At 30.8% G+C, this 6180-nt stretch overlaps 1 pseudogene; it reads left to right on the forward strand.

The window, feature by feature from the left end:
* Window positions 1-336: 336 nt before the first annotated feature.
* LOC145037112 (F-box/kelch-repeat protein At5g15710 pseudogene) lies at window positions 337-2136 on the forward strand (annotated as a pseudogene).
* Window positions 2137-6180: the final 4044 nt, after the last annotated feature.

Genomic DNA, 6180 nt, shown 5'->3' on the forward strand with positions numbered 1-6180 from the left:
TAACATTTTGTAATCTCTTTTTTCTTTTCCTGCCTTGGCTTGCAAGGTTTAACATATTTCCGCCGATTCCAAAAAAATAATAATAAACAGAAAAATCTTATGAATTAATTTTTTTTTTTTGAAACGACGATTCTCCTCCTAATTCCTAATTCCTAATCTAATCCAAGTACACATATAATCGAGACATAACAAACAAATAGCGGCAACTTTTGAATTTAAATCAATTGTGGGGACAAAAAAACATAATAATAGCATTAATCACCCACTTTAAACTCTCTAAAATATTGCATTAATTTATCACCGAATTAAAACCCCTCAACAACTATTCCCAAAATAATCAGAACCCATTATCACCCAACGCCAAATCATTACTCTCTCTCCCCTGACCCTGACTCTTTTTTTTTTTTTTTTTTTGTTTCTATCCACAACTCATTATCTTCCATGATTGTTATTCGAGTATCAATCCTTCAAGAACAAAAAGAACCCATTCCGCCATCAAAAGGTAATTTCTGACTGAAATACTTTGAATCTTCCTGTTCATATTCATCGATCCGTTCAGTTTTGATTCTTTCAAAGTCGCCCACTTTTGAATCGAATAGATTTAGTTTTTTTTTTTCTTTCATTAACCCACAATCGACCAATATTCGTATGTTGAAACTTTGTTACTGAGTAATTTGGGTCATCAATGAGCTGTTGATTTAGAAGCTCTCAGTTTCAAATTAGGGCTCTTGAAAAATGGTGGTTGGGATCGGAAATGGAATCGGAATCGGAATCGGGGAGTCTCGAGATTTGATGACCCAGTTGGTGAAGATGGGTGCGAATGGTGGAAGCGGGTCGAGGAACACGAGCCCGATGGGTCGACGTGTCGGGTCAAGGAACGTTAGTCCATCAAAGCAGAAAGCAATCAAGACGAAACCAAGAGGTTTAGATGAAGAAACAATCGCCAAATTCGCTAAATCTCCTCAACCAGATGTTCAAATGGAAGACGATATCTGGGCCATGTTACCCGAAGATCTATTAAACGAAATCCTAGCTCGGATTCCACCATTCATGATCTTCCGACTCCGTTCCGTTTGCAAAAGATGGAATTCAATCCTCCTCGATTCCGCCTTTCTTCAATTCCATTCCCAAGTCCCTTCCCATGGCCCTTGCCTTCTAACTTTCTACAAAAACTCCGTCAATTCCCAATCTCAAACACCACAATGTTCAGTTTTCAGCTTACCCTTAAAACAATGGTACAGAATCCCATTCACCTTTCTTCCTCAATGGGCAATCTGTTTAATCGGGTCATCAGGTGGGCTTGTTTGCTTTTCGGGTCTCGATGGGTCAACTTTCAAAACCCTAATCTGCAACCCCCTCACACAAACATTTCAAATCCTTCCACTCATGCATCACAACATTCAACGACAGTTAACAATGGTGGTTGACCGAAGTCAACGCACCTTCAAAATCATAGCTGCAAACGATCTTTACGGGGACAAATCCTTACCAACTGAAGTCTACGATTCAAGATTCGGTCAATGGTCAGTCAACCAAACTATGCCAGCTGTCAATTTCTGTTCATCAAAGATGGCATTTTGTGATTCAAGATTGTATCTTGAAACCCTTTCACCGATTGGTTTAATGGTGTATAGAGTGGACACGGGGTATTGGGAACATGTTCCTGCTAAGTTTCCAAGATCTTTATTAGATGGGTATTTGATTGCAGGGGTAAAAAAGAGATTGTTTTTGGTTGGAAGAGTTGGGGTTTATAGTACTATACAAAGTATGAGGATTTGGGAGTTGGATCATGGTAAGGTGATGTGGGTTGAAGTTACAAGAATGCCCCCGAGGTACTTTAGAGGTTTGTTGAGGTTATCGGCTGAGAGATTTGAGTGTTTTGGACAAGATAATTTGATTCTTTTTACTTCATGGAATCAAGGGAAAGGTTTGTTGTATGATGTGGATAAAAAGGTGTGGTCTTGGATTGCGGGTTGTGGTCTTCGTTTGTATAATGGTCAAGTTTGTTTCTATGAGCCAAGATTCGATGCATCGATTTACTAAAGTGAAGGAATTGGCTTCTAGTTTTGCTTTTTTTTTTTTTTTGACACTTGTGTATTACTTGTTCAAAATTGATTATACATGAAACTTTTGCAAGTTTTTTTGTTAAGAATGTTAGTCCTTTTGTACTTTTTTACAAAAAGTTTTATTCTTTTGACCTTAGGAGAGTCAAATGACATGTTTTAGCAACCTTTTAGTTGACCCACACGTATTATCATATGAGATGTAAGTTAGATATGCAACAAATGGTTATGACATTACAGCTTAATTCTTGTAAGGAGTCTAAGGTGTTGTTTGTTTTTTCGAATCGAAAATACCTGAAGTCTGCGGACCATCTCTGCAACCCTTTGTGACAGAAGAGGTGGACCAAATGGTTGCAACATTTAATAAAAAAGTATATTTTTAACATCTACAAACTGTTACAGTAAGTTAAAATAAGGCGTAAAGTGGTTTAAAGCAGTTGGTCTAGTGCTGCGCTATGTACCACATGCGCAACAGTTTTTAAGTTAGAAATCTTCTAAAAAAACAAACAGCTGTGAAAAATCAAGTGTTGTGCGGCGTAGCAATAAGTGGTTTTTTTAGAAAAACAAACAGCACTCAAGTCACATTGGAATTAAGACTGTGCATTGTGTCTACTTAAATTTGAACATACCCTTTGACCTTTTGAAAATGCTTTTTGTGACCTTTATTTATTTGAAAAACGGGTGTGACATTCTTATTGATATTAAAACTTAAAAACTAAGAGTTTAAGTTCTGTTTGAAGCTTAGAAGTCACCTTAATTCGAGGTAGGTTTGCACCTATTACATTGCTTGCTTGTAAAACTAGGTTACTATCATCAAGCTTAAATAACATTTTGCATCAAAGACTCGTTAGGGTTAAAGCATAGGAGCCATATTTATAATTTATAAATTACACTAATTACATTTAACCAACATTTATTTACAAAATTATTTTTTAATGACACTATTGTGTCTTTGTATCACTGAATGACAAAGATTATACAAGTGTTGTTGAATCCCAAAAGCAAAACTGAAAGAGACTCCAGTGATTACTAAATCAGATATATTTTTGCCTACCTTTTAAATATATTGAATATGGTTTCTTCTAGTTTTGCAATTTTAATGAACTTTTTTGTAACAAGCCTTTTGGACATTTCATCTTAACACTTACACTGATGAAGCTCTATCATAATTTGTAAGGGCATCTCTATGGTTAACCTCAAAAAAGGCTTGTAACTTTTGCCATATAGTTTTCCACTAACTTATCTAACAAAAATATGGTGTAACCTTTTCAAAAGAAATAATAATAATAACTAACTTATCATTATTTATTTTCAATTTTATAAAAAGTCCGCTCATATAATGTCATTTTTTATACATACGTCAAGTTTAAAAAAACAAAACAACAGTTGACATAAGTAATCAAATAAATAAATAACCATAAAATATTATATGACGATAGTATTCTTTTAATCTTTGACATTTGTGTCATTTTGAAGTTTAAAAAGTTAATTTGTTTAGTGACATAAATTTCTATAAAATATATTTATTTTTATTTTATTTAATTCAGTTAAATATAGATAAAATAATCACAAAATAATAACAATAAACTAATATTTAAATATAAGTAGGGTTAAATTGAATTGTTTATTAAATGTAACATAAGAGGATTAAAAAGTTGAAGTTAATTAAGCGGTGGAAGTTACCTTTAGAATAAACTCTTATCTCAAATGATTAAAATAAAACCTTTTCAAAAGCTTTTTTTAAATAATAAAAAACTTTAACAATAAGCTAAAACCCATTAATCACGAATAAGATAAAACCCATTAATTAAAAAAAAAAAAAGTGTCGATGAGAAAATAACAAGAACTAATACCGAAAAAAGAATAATGAATGTTGACAAAAGGGCCAAACCTTCATAAATTATATTGGATAGTTGATAAAAAAAAAAAAAAAAACAGGAAATCCCATGGAGGGGTTAAAGATGGAAACTAAGATAACGATAATAATCAAGATTACTACCATTTAATGTATTCACTCAAATACTTCCATTGTCGGATTAGCTTTGCAAATTTATGTGTGATCTTTTCTTTATGATTTTCAGAATTTGGTTTTCTATTATCTCTTTGCTTCAATTCTGCACCCATTGGTTTTCTATAGAATTTGTATTAGTTTTCTTGCGCAAGTATTTGCTTTGGGTACATGGTATACATATTTGAATTAAATTAAACTTTATATTAATAGAAATAGAAAATAACTAATATAGCTATATTTCTTAATCAATAAATACCCAAAAATTAACCATTTTCCTCAAAATAACCACCCATTTCGAAGAATATGAAAGAAAAAAATGAAAGATTTCAATTCTCCCATTCATTACATACCTAAAATGTATTTTGAAATCTCTCTCAACCCTAGTTCCAAACTAGGGTTGAGATGGGTAACCAAACCAACTTTATGAGTTCCAAGATTGGAAATTCCCTATAACTTAAGTGGGATGTTTTATAGGAAGGAGTTCAATCATCAATGGAGGGTAATTGTTAGTTTTGGTATAAGTTACATTATGAGTCCATAAAGTCATGTTTCAAGAAACGACATTGGAACGAATGTGTCAACAATAATAGTTATTTTAATTGAAATTAGGTGTGAGATCTGTGTAATACATATATTTTTTTAAATGAATATATTTTGTTAACGATTATATGTTTAATAATTTACAAAACTGAGTTTGGAAATAATATTAATACTAGCTGTGAATGAACCAATTTTTACAAGGTTTCTGCAAATTATCGTGAATTCAAAAGGGATTGGCCGAAAATTATGTTTTTCAATTAGAAATGTCGATTTGAATTTAAATTGAATTTAATAAATTAATTAACGAGTTTATGGAGACATTTGAGTTTTCTTATTTTTTTTTATTATATTTTTAGATTATATATTTTTTTATAATTTAATAACAAAGCTAAAAAAATCACGATTTGCCAAATCAATTTAAATGAAATTGAAAAAATAAAAAAAAAAATCATGTAACATATTAAATTAGGTGATGACAGGTGACAAAAATCTTTTATTTATTAAGTAGGATAAGTATAATGTTCTTGAAGAAGTTAAATACCCAACATATCAATATTATGTACATTTTTCATTAGAGAAATTAAATATTCTTCTATTTTTTTGTGCCTACAATATTTCTGTCTATTTTAAATGGTGACAAGTGTCATTCAATTTAATTTAAATTTGATTGAGATGTTAAATTTATATATTTGTCATTATTTTAAATAGATAAAGAAGAAAAAAAAAATAATAGTCGAATGATATTTAATTTCACATATAAAAAATAGAGGCATCATCCCAAAAATGGTTATATTTTTGGGAAAAAAGAAAATGACGAAACAACCTCTTATTTATAAAATAGACTTTAAGAAATTACTTTTAATTTGTTAAATTATTTTAGGTGTTGTTTGTGTTTTTTTAATCAACCTCTTTTAACCACTTATTGCTACGTCGTACAACACACGCTCATCACTTGACCTTATGTAACTATTTATTTTTCAAAAGATTTATGATTTTAAAACTGTTGTGCATATGTTAGGTGATGCAACACTTGACCATCTGATTCAAACATCTTCACATCTTACTTTAATTTATTGCAGCAGTCTCCAAAAGTTAAAAACAAACAAACTTTATATTACATGCTACAGAGGGTTGTAGATGTGGTCCGCAGATTTTAGGCATTTTTGCTTCGAAAAAAACAAATAGTACCTTAGTGACCGTTATTAACAAAACTTGACATCTTTTGCGAAATAATACTAATAAAATAGTTACAAAAATTAATTTATGAAGTTGCGTATCAAAAATCTTAATAATTATAACAAAATAAATATTTTACAAATATTTCAGTATAATTAGTGCTGTATTTTTTCAAATAAATAATTAAATGTATTTTAGTAAAAAAAATAAAAAGTAATTATTAAATAAAAATAAGAAAAGCTAAAATATGTTCAAACTCCAAACTCCAAACCGAAGATATGGGCCTCATCCGTGTAAGCCCAAAAGGGTACATATTAGCACCTGGTCCACGTTAACGTGTGCACCGCTGCGTATTTTATCACACACCATTGCCACAAACAAAAAAATGTT

The sequence above is a fragment of the Lactuca saligna genome, chromosome 3, assembly GCF_052625555.1.
Source record: "Lactuca saligna cultivar CGN05327 chromosome 3, ASM5262555v1, whole genome shotgun sequence".
NCBI lineage: Eukaryota > Viridiplantae > Streptophyta > Magnoliopsida > Asterales > Asteraceae > Lactuca > Lactuca saligna.